Source organism: Triticum aestivum, chromosome 2A, assembly GCF_018294505.1.
Source record: "Triticum aestivum cultivar Chinese Spring chromosome 2A, IWGSC CS RefSeq v2.1, whole genome shotgun sequence".
Classification (NCBI taxonomy): domain Eukaryota; kingdom Viridiplantae; phylum Streptophyta; class Magnoliopsida; order Poales; family Poaceae; genus Triticum; species Triticum aestivum.
The window spans coordinates 86,845,965-86,864,220 of NC_057797.1; the positions used below are offsets into that span (position 1 = coordinate 86,845,965).

Sequence of the window (18,256 nt, forward strand, 5' to 3'; positions counted from 1 at the left end):
ATACATAGTTAAAAAAACGGACCGGTGATTGAACCGATGAGCCCGCAGATTTAGTTTTCAATCGGACGGACTATCGGTTCACCGTTTCATTTGCTGGTTTTTAATCATATATATAAAATAATATAAGTATTAAGTAAAGACGGCCGTGGTGGTCCTTCCCCTAAAAAAATAGACGGCCGTGGTGGTTATTTGGTCAAGGGTATCTAGCACACACCTTCCAGGTGACATGGTATCGACTCCCACCTCATCTGAATCTTTTAAAACATTTTCCCAGTTCAACATCCCTGTTTTATTCCTTTTTTCTTCTTCAGAAAACTGCTCATTTCGTTCGATCTAATTGCAGAATGGCCTATGAAGCTAAAAAACCGACAGGGTTGCCAGTTCCGGTTTTTTCGGGTCCGACTGCCGGCCCGATCCAGTTTTTGAAACTATGCATGCATGTGATTGGTGGAGATGGAGTGAAAAATAGAAGAGAAAGAATAAACAAAGAAAAAAGGTGGTCCATGTTGGGCCAAATCCTATGTGACAGACGGAGCATCACTAGCGGCGGGCACTCCTCATACTCATCTCATATATGACGACAATATAAGGAGTGCCAGACAGCCCAAGCTTTTAAGGAGACTTTGAGGAATTCGGTTGGGTCAATTTTTTTCCTTTTCTCCCTTGTTCGATCAGTGGTTTTGTGTAACGTTTCCCCAGTTCAATAGCTCGGTTTTCTTCCTGGTCAGAAAACCACCTGGTTTGTTTGATCTAATTGCAGAACGGCCTATGGAGCTTAAAAACCGACATGGTCGTTGGTTCCCGTTTTTCTGGTCCAATCACCGGCCGGGTTCAGTTTTTTAAACTATGCATGCATGTGACTGGTGGAGATGAAGTGAAAAAATGAAGAGAGAGAATAAACATAGAAAAAATATGGTCCATGTTGGGCCAAATCCTACGTGACAAACGCAGGACTACTAACCGGACATGCCCAGATACTCCCAATACTTATCTCATGTATGACGACAATATGAGAAGTATCGGACGGCCCAAACATTTAAGGAGACTTTGAGGGTTAATCTATGGAGTCCCGGCTGTACATGCTTTTAATGTAGGATGACTTGCAACCGTCCTTGTTTCTTGTACATTTTTTTATGTTCTGTATAAGCTGGCCTATCTCAGTCTAAATTACCGCTGTATGGTACCATGAATTTCTTTCAGAAAAATGTATAAATGTACAAAACCGGAAAGATGTTCATACAGTTTTGCTAAAACACATCTAAATATACTATAAGTATTGCACGTCTAAGTTTTATGTCATTGATCTTATGTTAAGATTCGTGTAGATATATTTTTTTCTTTTTTCTCTTTTTCTTTATACTTAATTCACTCACTTATGTCATAACTAGAGCACATCTAGATGTGCCCTAACACACCCATGTTTATATTCATCGTGGATCTATATGTACTCACAAAACTGCTTTGTCATACCTTGTAGCTTCGAGGAATACAATCACTGTCGCATACCAAAAATCATCCTCCAAACTGAGGTCTTTGGAGTAGCCGCCGAGCAGCACGACAGTCGCCCAGGTGAAGGCCAGCGTGCCCAAGGCGTTGCCAAGCCTCTCGATCAGCGCGACGAAGCGAACGAAGCGATACAGCATCATCTCCGGCGGCGGCGGGGCAGCAGACTTCCCTGCTCGTCCGGCGCCGTCATGAGCTGGAACCTGACAAGTCTTATGAGGCTGTTTGGTTGGAGACCTGAGGAACCTGCCTGAAAAAAAATGAGCGCCTGACAGGCACAGGACGTTCTCACGACTTTGCCTCCGATGGCAGCATGCTGTTTGGTTTATTTCCTGGAGCCATCCCTGTGCCTGAGTAATATTTAAATGATACAAACAAGTTAAATACATGCATGCACGCATTCACTGGTTCTGCCTGAGTCAGGCCTCCAATTTTGATGGCCTGGCACCGGCTAATTACCTGCCAACGAGCTCAGGTCAGCCTGGTTCAATTATTGCTCAGGCACCAACCAAACAAGGTGCTGCAATTGTCCGGCTAGCCTCTGGCGAGGCAAATTTCTCTCTGGGCAGCAACCAAACAGCCCCTGTATGCATAGTAAAGAGGACAGGTGAAAATAGCAAAAATGAAGAGACCTTCACAAAGCTATGCGTAGGCGAAGAAAAAGATTCTTTTTAAGCGATCAAATTCATGATCGACAGACTATAGCAATGATAATATTCACATCAACCATTTCATGATACTACAAATCGATGAAGTTCTTTAACAACAATGCCTTTAGAAAGGGAGCAATGCTCAAACGCCGCCTTCACATGATCCAACCATCAAGACAAGAATTTAGGTATTCACCCTCAAGAATCAGTATGAGCATACCGAGCAATACTTTCAACAAGGTAACAACGCAAAAAATATCGTTGTTGCCAGGCATAACCAACTCAGATTTGAGTTAGGTTTTCATGCACGAGCTCCAGGCAGAATGCGCATAGCAGCACAGTTAGGTTTTCACGCACGAGCTCTAGACAGAATGTGCATAGCACCATCGAAGTCACTCATGCGTTGTGGTCATCACTTTTCCGCGATCCCACCAGCTATATGTGATGAGTTACCGCTGCCGCTGCACAACAATCCCTCCGCGTCAAGACTTCGTCCATAGTTTGCATCTCATCACCACAGTCCACCATCAGATCTGGAGAGACGAACCCTTCCAAAGACCTTTCCGTGACCACTGCCATCGTGGAGCCGCGGGAGGTCGCTACAACATGGTCTGCAGCCACCACCACCAGGCTGACCAGATCTGGATCACCAACAACAAGCCATCCAAGTCTGATACATGGCAACCACGTCGGGTTGACCATTGACAATGCCTAAGTTGCGGCTGCCCAGCATCAATCCGACCTTTCTCTCAGACCGCTGACATGGACCAAAGGTGAAGGAGAGGATCCTGGCGCTTCCAGGGCCGGCACCACCACACCCGACCCCCTCGTGCTCGCCCCCCGCCAACCTACATCCACCAACACCATCATGGAACCTAACTGTCACACGCCTGCATGGATCTGTCCGCAACACCGCTCCTGTCACCCGCAGACACAGCCCTAAGCTGCCACGCCACCACCGAGACCACATGAGGATGTGAGCTCGGCCCTGGGAGCCGTGACGCGCTCCGGTGCATCGCCCGAACATGCTGCCCTACAGGACGCGGAGAGCCTCCTCCCTCCCCCCCCCCCCCCCCCCCGGCGGTGCCGGTCGCCCGGGCTTCAGTCGATGACGTCCTCCAGTGACAACGCGACAAGAAGAGGGGAAAAGGAAGGACGATGGTGCGAGGAGTGCTAGCCTCGCCCAACTCACCTAGGGCTAGGTGACGCGGGGCGATCGGGCCAGTCAACTACATATATTGTTGTTCCTTTAATTTTGTCCAAAAATTCAACCAGTTTAAATTGATTTGGTGTACTTCTCGAAAAAGAATTTACAGCCAGACAAATTACAGTTCCTCTGCCTTTCATCAGTGTTGTCGCTAGTCCATCTCGTCTTCGGTGGCCTTAGAGCCATGGGGCCGTGGTGGATCCCGACTCTTGCCGGCGGGAGGGCTCCGCTTTTAGATATTTCTTCGAGTTTTATTAGGGTTTGTGTCTTGCTCAGGAAGGTGAGACGGCGGCGTCACCCTGAAGATGGATAAGGTTCTCTATGCCTAGCCCCCGTTCCAGCGGTGCGTCTAGTATCGTCGGTGGACGTGTGGAGGTGTGTCTCCGACGGATCTATCTTTGGTGGATCTGCTCAGATCTGTTTGTCGTTCGTCTATGCCCGTGTGTCTACATGTTGAATCCTTTTGATATACGCTATTCTTCATCAGTGACAGTTGTTGTTCTGGTGCGCTGCTCCTATGAGGCCTTAGCAGGGCCGGGCCCATAGTGGTACCAGATGTGCGGCCCGCACAGGGCCCATAATTTTGGGGGGCCCAATGTTTCTTATATAGGCCTAGTATTTTTGAAAGAAAAAAAATGCGTAGCAGCTGCCGCACTCCGCTAGGCGTTGGAGCTGGGCCTGAGTAGAGGCCATCGAGTACTGGAGCTCGTCAGCTCGTGCCAGACTCGATCAATCTTTCCCAATTCCTAAAAAAAAGATCGATCTTTCCAAAGAAAAAAGGAAACTGCTCTCTAGCGATGGAAACGGGATCGTGGGTTCCAAAAAAAAAGGGATCGCTATACCAGTCAATCGGGATCGCCTCGATCGAGAAACCAACAGCAGTTTCGTCGACGCCGCTACAAGAGTCAAAAAGAGGAGACGATAGTCTCGGCGGTGGTCGCCTTTGCCTCATCAGAGCGATCAGATTCAGGCCGCTGTCGTTGCCGTCCTAGCTTCCTCTCTTAATTTTCAGACTCGTCGACTCGTCGAATCAGTCCGTGATCGATTGACCGACTCCAGCCTTCAGGTTCTTAGCAAATCCTCTAGTTTTTACTCCTAAAATCTAATTCTTAATTTCCTAATTAACTTTTGACAGAGATCGTTACTTCGTTAGAGATTGGTCTTACCTCCCCAATTAAAGATCACATGGTAGCAATTCAACTGGACATGACCCAAATCTAGGTGAGTTAGACGATTCGTCTAATTGCAAAACATCGACATTATATTATTTACATTATATTTTTTTCCTGTGAGATATATATACACATTATAGTTGCTTGTTAGTTTTCCCCGTAATTTTTTTTACTCGTTAGTTCATTTTTTTAGCGAGGTAGGGCCCCGTTTTTTGTTTCGCACAGGGCCCCGGATTTTACCGGCCCGGTCCTAGGCCTTAGCACGATGACTTCCCGACTATCTACTACAACAAGTTTTGCTCAGCTCCGATGATGGGGGGCCGATGACAGCGTCATGCCTTAAGCTCACTTCAGTGCTTATAGTCGTCGCTAAATGGTCAATGGATATGGATGCAATTTTATTATTTACTAGCAAAAGGGCCCGTGCGTTGCAACGGGATAAGAGATAATAAAATTTCGGCGTTCAAATCAAGCCATTGAGAACAAAATAACTATAGTGCAACAGGAGAAAAAAAACTTCTCGTCTCTCTAGCTCAGTAAATTTATTTTAAAACAATGACTTATATTGAATGATACATAAATGCCTTGAATAAATGTTAGTCCAAACCCTTGATTTCGTGATTACACGGGGCATCAATTGTATGTAGATTTAATATGTACTCCCACCGTTCCTAAATATAAGTTTGTTTAGAGATTTCGATAAGGGACTACATACGAAGCAAAATGCGTAAATCTATACTCTAAAGTATGTCTATATAAATCAGTATGTATTTTGTATTGAAACCTTTAAAAAAGACTTGTATTTAGAAGAGGAGGGAGTACATAGTCATTTTCTAGTGATCATCATTATGCCCATGGAATTTGGTGTCCTTATGGGAAAGAAAAGTGATGGAAACCAGTGACAATATGTGTAGAAGCTCCGCTGCTTTTTCGGTGCAGTTGTAACTTGCGTGGGGGGCCTCCCTCTCGACCCCTCTCTACTCTGTAACTCTTGTTTGATCTGGTTATATGAAAATTCAGGTGGGCAGTTTTTCTGCCTCCCAGTGATGTTAAAAACAACAACAATATGTGTAGAAGAACTATGAAGACATCACCGACTTACGGGTTGTTTGGTAGCACTCCAGCTCCTTTCAAGCCAGTCATGCATTAACCTAACTTCACAAAGCCAACTTAGCCCAGATCGAGAAAGCTCGCCTCCATCTCTGGTCCTGCCTCTATCTCTAACTATAATGTTTTGCCGGGCAGGTGGAAGGAAACGACCCGAGTTCGAATCCCCACCCAAAAATTCTTTTTTTGCTTATCTTCTGAAGCCCAGGAGCAGGCCCATTAGTATCTATGGCCCAATAAGTACATATACGGGGTTGACGTTTAGAAATGGACGAACCACGCGTCATTTTTTTAACAAAACATTGAAACGTTTTAAAACATAAGGAGTTTCTGTAATATGTTGACGGTGAACGGGCAGAAGCAATCCGTATACTTTATTAGTATATAGCAAACATGCCCAACGGGATAAAAATAATATCACATACTCTAGCCAAATAAATGATAAAAAAATATCACACTCTAGCCGAATAAATATTGTTCAAGACCCCCACAACTCCACGCTCCTCTATATCAACTTGGCACCCCTTCTTAAAAATAGTAGCTAGCTTGCGCTCTGACCCGAGTAGCATGGTCCACAGTCCCGCAGAGATTGCATCATCCATTCCTAAAATATCTTCCAGTGAACTTGACAAACTGCCTATCATCCAAAATTATGGGACTAAAAGATGCATTACACATTTCAGATCAATTTATTTTCAAATGGTCTAAAATAGAATGATTGTCCTTAAAACAACATAAGTAGGCTAAGCTGAAGTACTTGGCGCAAATTATACTCAGGGGTCATTCATACATTGAGCGAGACATGGGATTGTGGCGGCCTCATCTGTCCCTATAGAATAATTGCCAGAAATAATTGTGTGTGCTCAAATAGGTGTACAAATAGCTAAAACAGGAAGCAATGACCACCAACCAAGTTAATATAATCAGATTCAGTAGACCAAAAAATTATGTACAGATCCAAACTTTAGACATGGTTTACTGTTCTTATGTATGTGTTAGTTATATTTTACAAGTATATACTGAGTACACGACAATTTCCTTTTGTATGATGCAAAGTACACTTCATTGGGTCATTCTAAGCTTACTTAAAGTAAACTGGAAATTGTTCGGTCATTCTAAGCTGAAAATTTCTCAATGAGGAAATTCGTTGGGTCATTCTAAGCTGAAAATTTCTTTATATTTTCCAAAAGGGGTCCCTCTAGGCTTAAAGTACCAGTCTTTACAAGTAGAGATCATACATATTGTCATGAAAATCTCATACGGTTTTCTGTTCATATAAACATCACTAATCTGGGTCCTGGCTGCTGTATAAAATAGAAATGATGCAATTCAGTTGTTGTACAACTCAAGTATTTCATCACTAATCTGGGTCCTGGCTTAATTATTTTGGTCGGGAACAGTTCTTAATTCTGATTAGGAAATAATTATACACTCTATTAACATTAATAGAAGAAATCTAAGAAGATGGTATATGCTAAACTGTCAAAGTACAAAATATTCAAATTCTAGGCTTACTACAGAGGGGCAGAGGATTAGCTATACAATGAAGATAATCTGAAATTTAGCTGTGTGTTATGAAGAAACAACAGGTAACACACAACATCCAAATTTCCCCATTGAGAAACGTCATCTGATTTCATTGGCTCACACTACAATCAGCAAATATTAGATCAGGTAATCTGGAAATAGTCTCATGTAACATCAAGTAAGCTGGAATCCACATCGCGAAGCTCATGTAAACGGTTAGCTTGCATCAAAGTGACCTTGTTGTCTAGTGTTTATACCTCTCTAATGCAAGGTATCAAATTTCAACACTGAAACTCTAGTTTAATATGCAATCCAAATATTTCAAAGCAACAGTTAAGCATCAAGACTCTAGAGTGTTGTCGATTAAAAAAATAAGCATACAAAGACTATGCTACCATTTTCCAGTATATAGTATATACACTACCAAATCCATAATGTCCAGTCTTAGCCAATCTAGCTCATTACAAGCCAATATTGCTGGTGTCGAGTTGAACTTAACCTTGTAATAAGAGGGTTGTGCTTATTTAACCAGCACTCAGTTTAAAACGAAAAATTATGATGCAGTGGTTCCCGAAACATGATCGTGTGTGTAATGGATGGGTGCTCTATGCTCTGGTCTAACTGAACACCAATGCTCTGTTTCAGTTCGTGGGTGCTCTATGCTTGTCATGGATGGGACACTCACCTCCATAACCAGTTTGTTCTACATGATGTACATGGTACGGCAAGTAGAGGTAAGATTGGGATTGAGGCAGAGAAAGCAAGGGAGAGAGAGGAACCTGTAGAACCAGTAGGCACCGCTACACTGTCGAGGTCCTCGCGCTGCCCATCGCCCTTGCTCCTAAGGCCTGGCTTCCCATGCTCTTGTTCCCCAAGTCCCATCACCAGTCAGCCCGTCCACACACTCACATGGCCGCGACATGTCGCCGCGGCGGTGGCTGACTTTTCTCCTTGACTCAGCACAAAAACTTAATGTACATGGACAATTCATTTTTCTATCAATTTGAACTGTAGTAAATCCTTATAATGAGAACGTAAAGACAAACCACAATACAAAAGCATAATTCACAGACATTAACACCATATCGATCTTTAGGCTTTAGTCTAATCGCGTCCTAAAAATTCCTCGCCCTTAATCTTCCAACTTCATACCAGGTAAGAAAAACATTTGGCAGCCCTAACCCTAGTGTCAAGCAACCAGGTACGCAAGCACGAAAGCAGAGCGTAACGTAATTGAACAGAGGAGAAGCACGGGACACATGACATACCTGGCTGCGCGGCCCATCCCTGCTCCCCTCCCTTGATTTTCTCGGGGAAGGTGTAGTTCACGGTGAGGACGCGGCCGAAGAACTCAGCGCCATCCATGTTGTCCATGGCGGTGGCGGTGTTCTCGCGCTCCAGGAACGTGAAGAACCCAAAGGAGCAGTGCTTCTGCGTGGCCTGGTCGAGCGGCCTCTTGACGCCCTTGATCTCCTTGAACCAGGACTGCACGAACACCGCATGCAGGATCTTCTCTCCCCCTCCTCCGCCAGTCCACCTGTGCTGACGAAAGCAGGGATGGAGCTCGGCTTAGTTTTCCATTGCACAGGAACAAGAAAAGGCAAGGTCCTTCCGCACCCGGGGAAGCAACCCGGAGAGCAGCCGGGGGCGAACCATGCGCATCTCACTGAGAAATTTCGTCAAACAGCTGGCGAGCGACCGAGCGCGGATAACGGCGGCAGAGAAGAGGTTAGTGAGGGAGGATGGTGCCACCGTGTACCTATGTAGGGGGTGTTCTTCTGCACCGGCTGGTTCATGGAGGCGACGGTGGTGGCGACTGCGATGATGAAGCTACGGGGTCAGTAGGAGCCGGGGATTGCTTGCGGGGAGGAAAACAGAAGCAGGGGACCCCAAGAACGGATGGACGGAGAAGACCGGCCGCGCGTGGCGGCGGTGGCGGTGGCACCGTACCCTTACGCATCGAGGAGGAGATCCGAGAAGACCGGCCGCGCGTGGGGCAGCGGCGGCGGCGGCGCCATACCTTTACGCATCGAGGAGGAGATCCCAAGTTCGTGTGTTCTTTTTCATAAATCTGCTCCGAGTCCATGAGGCACAATCCACCGGCCACGAAACGCTTTCTCTGTTCACCACTTAAAAACAGTACCGCGGGTTCAATTGTTAAAAACTACAGATACCTTTGTGTAAAAAGTCCACGATGGTGAATCCAGAGACTCAATCCGTGCTTTATTTATTAAATTAAATAAATTTATATATATATATATATATATATATATATAGGGAAAATCCATCCTACCACCCGGTGGTAGTTACCCCACATGTCTCATATACTAGGATGTGGTACTATATATACTATTTTATTATTTTAAATATGTTCGTATACTATATGTAAGATATTTCAAAACAAGTTACATGAAAAAATTGCATATGAGCCCATAGTTTTTGTTATATTTGTGAAATACGTACATATTTGTACGTAAAAAAGAGCATACTCAAAAAATGGTACATACTACCTAAAAATTTGTATATATACTACCTAATCATTGTTATATAGTACATACTACACGTACATACTCTCGGTTTCGACAGATACTACATACAACATACAAAACGCAAGTGGTGGTAACTACCACTGCTTGTAGCAAACATTTGTCTATATATATATATATACACACTAGTGCAAATGCCCGTGCGTTGCACCGGACGAAATATTAAATATAACTTGCTCCAAGTGCCATTATGAAACACCTTTTTAATCCAAATTTTGCAAACGTCAGAAATAAGTTTACACTAAGTATTTCTTTTTGCACTATGAAATTTGGATATACCTAATGTTCGTCATGAACTATTTCACATCCGCACTTTCATTTCATCCGATGAAAGAGTAGTTGCATATGGAATAGCCTTTCAATCAATTTTATTTTTTGTTATTCAGAAAAACATCAATAATTTTTTATTTTGAGAAGGTGTTTTTTTAAGAATGTTTTATTTAAATGGAATACTAAGTATTTCTTTTTGGACCATGAAATTTTGGACATACCCACAATTTTCATCATGACCTATTTCAGATCCGATTAAAGAGTAGTTGCGTATAGAATAGTCTTTCAATCAATTTTATTTTTTGTTATTCAGAAAAACATGAATATTTTTTATTTTGAGAAGGTGTTTTTTAAGAAAGTTTTATTTAAATGGAATCATTTTTAAGACGACAAACTTTTTTTGGAATATTATATTTCATTTGTAATTTATTTTGCACTATTTTTTGGGCTTGGCCCATTGAAAGACTTGACCGACAAACACACAGACAACACGCATGAACTCAATTGTTCTTTCCTGTTCTCCATTCTTCTTCCCCACTCATTCTTCTTCCCCACTGATGGACAGCGCCTCCCTTGTCCTCATCGTTCTCGGAGAACGAGTGCAGGAAGAAACATGGGAACATGGCAGACCGTACAATAGTAGAGAAACATCAGTCCTGCACCCTCACTAAAGTCTTTCCTAGCCTTTTCTGTTTTTCCTTTCTCCTGAAGCTTTGTACGTCTTTCCTTCTAAAGACTCATACAATGCCCTTGAGATATATTATTTTCAAGCTCCTCACTCATAGAGCAAACACATTGTAATAAAAAATCATGGACAATAATAGTACTGCATCTGTAATGTATTCATATGGGGTCTTGGAAACAGGTGTAAACTTCAGAAACATATGTTTTTTATCTTTTAATCCTATTTTCTAGCAAGAACATGGTGGATTATAGATTATCACTTGTGATCATAATCACAAGGGAAGTACAATGTGATCGTCATAAAAACATAAACACGATATATTTGACATAAAAACATGACAAATGGGGAAATTTCCTTGTCCAACAAGGCCTATATAACTGTCATTTAAAATAATAACAATTCTCCAGCAAACACATGCATTTCACATACAGTAGTAGCATATAGAGTTCTCTCTGTTAATAAATTAGGCCATGTTCGCATGCATTAAAACATCTTACAGGTTCAAAATTGACGCCATGGGTGCGCAAAACTGTAGAGTAGAAAACCAGTATGATATGCACGTCTACCATCCTGTACATCTGAATATACAGTGAAGCTTGTACTGTGTGCAGCCTAAATACAATCCAATCTAGGTACAAAACTGAAGCAACTGAAAATATCAAGGGAGTTAAATCACCAAATGTATTGATCAATATCTAACAAAAGAATTGTTAACGTCAGTCCATTCTTGAGTAAGTTTATAAGCTGCACTGTCATCAAATCTTCTCGAAAACAAAAATGATGCTTTGCTAACATGATGAAAAAAAAAGTGCAGCTCACTGTTACATATCACTAACCATAAATGCCATAGAGCAGGAATCTTGTTCATATTAACAGTGATCATAAAATTGAATTTATATGTACTAATTTGTGGTCACTATAAGAGATGACTACACACCAAAAGAAAACAAAAATGTATATGCAGGTAAAACATAATCAGATTGACTCCTATTTTATACGATCTGCCTTGAGCTGTACTGCAAATATCTTGTATGCATATCCTGAAACAAAGCATTAGCAATAAACTTTAGTATTTTGGATGGAATATTATGGAGGTATATACAATAAAGTAAGTTCAGTACTGACTTTACAGCCATTTTCTATGAATGTTAGGCTTAGTAGTTGGTAAGAAACTCCTTTTTTTAGTTAGAGGAAAGGTATGTAAAACTCCTAAAGTTAGCGAGTGTTGTCAGCTAGCATCATGGCCATCTTTGCTTGCATCCATCCCTCGAACATGCTACAGTGTAGTACGAAATAAATAAATTTTGATAAAAGGAGAGTAAATAATGAGTGAACAAATGTGTTAGGCAAAATATATAAGCAATCACAAGCATCATGGTCAATGTATATGTATGAAATTCTGTCTACACACTTTGCAAACCATTCTCTGTGTCTTCCCTCCTCACCTACATTGTTTTGTACCCTGCCAAAATCTTATCCATCAAAATTTATCCCATAACAATATCTAGCCCTTTGTTGTTAAATTGTTAAATAAATCAACTTGGCTAAGCCCTCAAAGGTGCTGGTCTGGGTACCAAGAACATGATGGTGCTTGACAACATTCAAAATCGGCTATCGGGTCGCACAAGAACACAGCGAAGATAAGGTGGTCAGCCACAAAGTTTGCGATGGTGGAACTCGTGGTGCTTTAAATTGGCTATGTTCTATATTTGCATCCAGAACAAACTCGCCGCCACTAATTAGATCGAAGTTTGAAGATTTTGTTGTTGTGTAGCTGAGGGAAGGAGGATTGCTAGTTGTGTGGAACAAACAGGAATCAGATTTTTGATGTTAATTGTGCAGCCCAAAATCCACGGACGTTGAAGTCATGCATGAGCAGCAGAAGTACCTTACAGGAAACTACTTGTGAGCACCGTGTTGTCATGGGCCATCGGCTAGGGCCATGCCCCGCACTCCTCCGGCTTGGCATCTCCTTTCCCAAAGAGAAGGTCCGCCAGATTAGAAACCACTCCTCAAAAGAACCGGTGTCCAGTTGTCGGTCTAGACCAAGGCTTAGGCGGCCAATGACGCTACAACTCCTTTACAAAAATCCATAATCTCGTCGATGACTCCAAAGAAATACCCATCAAGGATGTTGTGGCCGTCTTCGCCGGCCCATCGCCTAGAGGGACTGGAGCATCCGTCCAAGGCTCGAAGCTCCCCTGCTTGCCGCCACCGCTCTCTGTCGTATGTGCACCACCGCTCTGCCCCCTGCGCCGTGACTTCATCTGAGGCCCTCCGAGCACCGCCGCCAAAGTACCCGACCCCAGCATGTCCGCGGCGATTCCATGCCCAAGACCCACCTCCTATCTTCTTCCTCATGCACGGCAACAGGCCCTCCCAAATTTTTTCTCCATCTGGCCCACGAGCTGGGCACTTCCTCGTCCCTTACCTCTGGCCACCGCCTCCCCTCCTATTTTTATATGTAGGCATGGTAGGTTGATCTCCATGGATGTCAACTCGGACGATGGTGTGATCGATGGCCGTGATAATCGCGCAGCCTTTCAAGGCATAGTCCAAGTAGGACGTCTTGTTGAAGGGAGTTGGTGGGAGAAGTTGTGTGCTCCTTCTGTCAAGCAGAGGGCGGCACACCGGTAGGTTGAGCTTCTGCGGGCCGCAGTCGCCGTCTCCCTGCTGCTGCGAGGAAGAAGAAAGCAGCAGAATGCACGCCAAGAGGAAACCGCGGCGCGCCGCAAGCGGTCTCGCGTGGCCAAAGAGCCGTTGGTTACCGCTGCGGATGGTGACGCAGGAGTCGAAGGTACAACCATGGACGTCGAGGGCCGCCTGAAGGCTGAAGAGCCACGGAGGCTCGTACCGATCATCGTTTGTCCTGTAATTGCAGGCGGCGTAATAGACTAATAGTTCTGGGAGAAGATCCCGGCGAGGATGCAGGGGCGGCACGCGGAGAGGCCGGCGCGGCGGAGGAAGTCCCGCCCGGTGACGATGCGGCGCCACCGCTTGCAGGTGGCCGCACAGCGGAGGAGGGCGCGTAGGCCCGGCAGGCACGCAAAGACTTCGCCCAGGGTGTCGTCCCCGATCTTGGCGCCGGCGCGCGTGTGATGACCATCGACATGATCGGTTTGGGTTAGCTAGCCTAGGGCTCGGCCAGATAGATCGATCTGTACCGTACCGTATAGGTGTGTTTGTCTCGACGGAGGCTTGATGGATCTCCCGGTTTAGCTTAGCTATATATATAGGACGAGGAGGCTGGACGATCTTTTTTTTAAGTAATAATAACAAAAGGAAAGAAATCCATATTTCCTTTGATTTGTTTCGTTCGGTCAGACATGCAGTTTTTCTTAGGAATTATAAATAGATTAGTACCACCTTGAATTTTGAAAAAAATATGAACGTATTGAAAAAAAATTGAAAGCGTAAATTCACGGGAAGAAGTGTATTGTGACGGTGAACTCACGGAGTCAATCCGTGTTTTATTAGGTGTGTTTGTCTCGACGGAGGCTTGATGGATCTCCCGGTTTAGCTTAGCTATATATATATAAGACGAGGAGGCTGGACGATCTTTTTTTAAAAGTAATAATAACAAAAGCAAAGAAATCCATATTTCCTTTGATTTGTTTCGTTCGGTCAGACATGCAGTTTTTTTAGGAATTATAAATAGATTAGTACCATCTTGAATTTTGGAAAAAATATAGACTTGTTGAAAAAAAACTAAAAGCATAAATTCATGGAAAGAAGCGTATTGTGGCGATGAACCCACGGAGTCAATCCGTACTTTATTATTAAAAAATAAAAATACTAGGAAACATGCCCGTGCGTTGCAACGGGAGAAAAAACTAATCGAATGCCTCAACACAATAAGTATGTCTCAGCACCCTTCACAAAGTCCACGTCCACTATTTTTTTCAGAACGGAGACGCACGATGCGTCCGGCTTTAAATTAATAAAGCCCACCACAGGCAGCATCTAACAAAGGAACAGAGAGTTCGAACGAAATAAAAAAAGGGGGTCAAAAGCCCAAAGTACTGAACATGCAACCGGCCTCAGCCTGAAAAGAGAGATGGCAATTAAAGGGACGAGGCGGCCAGTCCAAAAGCGCCACGAGCGGGGACTTAGCGTCGGGCTTCAATCTGAATCATGTGAATCCGCTCCATGGCCTCCATCATCCGGTCTGCATCACGCCGTTTCCCCAACGGTGTCCATGTCTGAAGAAACAAGTGGCATTTGAAAATAATATCAGCAGGGTGAGCAGGGAACTTGTGTTCGATAGTCATCTTATTACGGGTGGTCCACAATGACCAGCACAGCGCCCCTACGCATCGCCACAGCACGCGCCCGAAACTACCTCTATGAGCGAGAAGTATCCCACGTAGGTCCGCAGCCGTTTGGGGATTCCTGTTATGCGCAAAAGCCTCACGGACGGCACTTCAAGCAAACCGTGCTAGGTGACATTGAAAGAAGATGTGGTTCGCATCTTCGTGCGCTCCACATAGCGCACATGACCCATCCGAAGGGCCGTGTCGAATGGCAATGTTGTTAGACGAAGGTAGGCGGTCACGGAATAATTGCCAAAGGAACACTTTGATCTTTAGAGGAATAGACGCTTTCCATAGCCCCCTAGCTATGTCGAGGGTCGGTCCCTCAGTCAGCTTGTTGTAAAGCGATTGTACCGTGAACTTGCCGGATCTCGAGAGGGACCAGGAGACCGAGTCAGCCTCAGGGCAGAGAGAGACCCCTTGCAAGGCAGTTAGGAGCCCATCCCAATTTGACCGTTCATGGGCGAGGAGAGGTCTTTTGAAAGCTATGGCAGGAGGGTTAGTTCTAAGCGCGTCGGCCACCAAGATTTCAACGTCCGTCACTAGTTGGTAGATGTCCAAGTGGCTTCGCCATAAAGGCTCCGCCCCTAGCCAGTGGTCGTGCCAGAGTCTCGTGGTTTTCCCATTCTTAACGCAGAACTTGGCCCTAAGCGTGAAGGCCGGCTTAACCGCCTGAATCCCATTCCAGAAAGGCGATCCCTTCGCCTTTGAGGTGAGAAAGTTCCCAACGGGGAAGTATTTGGCGCGAAGAATTTCAGCCCAAAGCCCTTGTTCGTTCTGGGAGAGTTTCCATACCCACTTGACAAGGAGAGCTACATTCATGAGTTTGGAGTTGAGGATCCCAAGGCCACCGAATTTCATGGGGCGGCAAAGCGCCGCCCACTTGATCAGGTGGTATTTCTTTTTTGTCCCAGTCCCTTCCCAAAAGAACTTAGATCTAGGGGTGTCGAGCTTGGCGTGAACTCCGTCAGCCAGCAGGAACATGCCCATGGTAAACAAGGGCAGGGAGGACAGACTAGAATTCGTCAGAATCAACCTAGCCGCAGATGAAAGGAATCTGCCGCGCCAGGGGCTGACCCGGTTCGCCACTTTGCCATATAGTGGTTCCCATTCGAGAATCGAAATGTGTTTGTCCGAAATGGGAAGTCCTAGGTACTTAATTGGGAAACTCCCTAGTTTGCAGTTAAGTAGGTTAGCAATGCGGGAGGCGCTGGGATTGTCCATCCCAATGGCAATCACCTCGCTCTTCAGAAAATTAATCTTCAAGCCGGAAATGATCTCGAAAGCGAGGAGGATGAGCTTAATCGAGGCTATGCTATGGTCATCGGGCTCGAAGAGCAGCAGGGTGTCGTCCGCATATTGTAAGTGGGTGATCCCTCCAGGGCACAGGTGAGGCACCACACCTCGGATATGGCCTGCGATCTTGGCCTTGTTCACCATGGCCGAGAGAGCGTCGGCAACAAAGTTGAAAATCAAAGGCGAGGAGGGGTCTCCTTGTCTGAGACCGCGTTTGTTGCGGAAGAAGCTCCCCACTTCTCCGTTGATTGCAATCGCAGTCTGGCCCCCCGCGACTAGTTGCATAATGCGATGAATGAAACCCGACTCGAATCCCTTCCGGGTCAGCACCTCACGAATGAACTCCCAGTTCACTCGGTCGTAGGCTTTCTCGAAGTCGAGCTTGAAGAGCACGGCCGATTGTCGCGTGCGCTTAAGCTCGTGCACGATCTCTTGCAAAACTACCGGACCTTCTAAGATGTTACGGCCTTTGAGGAAACCCGACTGGCAACGGTCGATCACACGTTGTGCAACCGGGGCAAATCTCGTAGAGTAGGCTTTGGAGCATAATTTGAAAGGCACGTTAATAAGGGTGATAGGACGGTATTGCTTGATCGAGTCCGCCCCCTTGACTTTAGGGCTGAGGCTAATGACACCAAAATTGAGGTGAGAGATGTCTATTGTGCCTAGCGCAAACCCATTGATAATATCATAGAAAATGTCCTTGAGCACCGGCCAGAACCGCCGGAAAAAAGACACCAGCCAGCCGTCCGGTACGTCCACTATTTCAACATAACACCCACGTGGCCTAGCGTGTACGTTCTAGAAACACTACTCGACATAACATATTTAGCACTTATCATATCTTATATTCGGTGTCATATGAAATCATGTATGAAATATATAAATAGATAAATTGGGAATTACTTGATGTGAGGACCTTGGCCGAAAGAAAGAAGTCGAGCCAACGGTCCACCACCCATCTCACAGCAGGACCGCCGCAACCACCGCTCCTCCCGACAGGTTAGCGGCATTTCCCCCAACGTGGCCATGGACTTGGTGGACGCGGCTCCCATGATGGCGCTCCCCTTGTTGGCCACCGCATTGCCACTCTTGCTCTCCTTGAGCTTAATATAATATTTGAATGATATACATGTAACCACACAAACGACAAAACAATACTTGATATCCTTACTACCTTTAGGAAAGTAAAATATTGGCAGCCATATGATTCTATAGTACATGTAGCAGAGCCTTAATTACACATCAAAAGTTTAAAAAACTACACCGTCAAAAGAGAAAAAAATACAATTGAATTTCATCAGCTTAATTCATGTTATTTTGATCTGAATGCTGGTTACTCACAAGACTACATTGGCCTTAGATAAATATGACCCCATTACTACAACTCGAAAGATGATAGATAGAAAGCCAATTAAACATACATCATCATATTCATAAAAACTTTTGCGGCAACATTGGAAGTAAAAAATCAAAACCATGTTAACGAACAACACTATATAGGCTACCAGCTACATTTTACAAAATAAATTTCACGAGCAAAAACATTTAAAGTAAAGAACTGGAAATAAAAAAACACATAATTTTGCTTTTAACAATGTGTGGCCTATCTGTTTGATGCAAGCTAGCTAGCTAGCTAACCCCATAAAAATTAGTCAATCAGAGAATGTCCATTAGTATGAAGTGAATTGCATAATAAGTAAGCAAAATAATCAAACCGGATCAACTTAGCTCCTGTCGGAAATAGGCGTAGACGAGCACCCTTTAAACTGCAGGTCTACTGTGTTTCTAGTCAATTCAAGGATAGTGGCTAATGTCTATAGTATTATTTCATAGATGGGGAGCCGATGTACTCCTTTACGTCGCTAATGCTGGCTGCTTTATCCTTGGGCTCGATCATAGTCCATGGCCGGGTTGACTGAAATACGATGGTGTGGCCGTGATTTAGATCGTCACAACATACATCAAAGCGAACATGGA

At 44.5% G+C, this 18,256-nt stretch overlaps 1 pseudogene; it reads right to left on the reverse strand.

Annotated features, from left to right (window-relative positions):
• Positions 1-5,996: 5,996 nt before the first annotated feature.
• On the reverse strand, positions 5,997-9,298 carry LOC123187699 (peptidyl-prolyl cis-trans isomerase E-like; annotated as a pseudogene).
• Between the last annotated feature and the right edge of the window lie 8,958 nt (positions 9,299-18,256).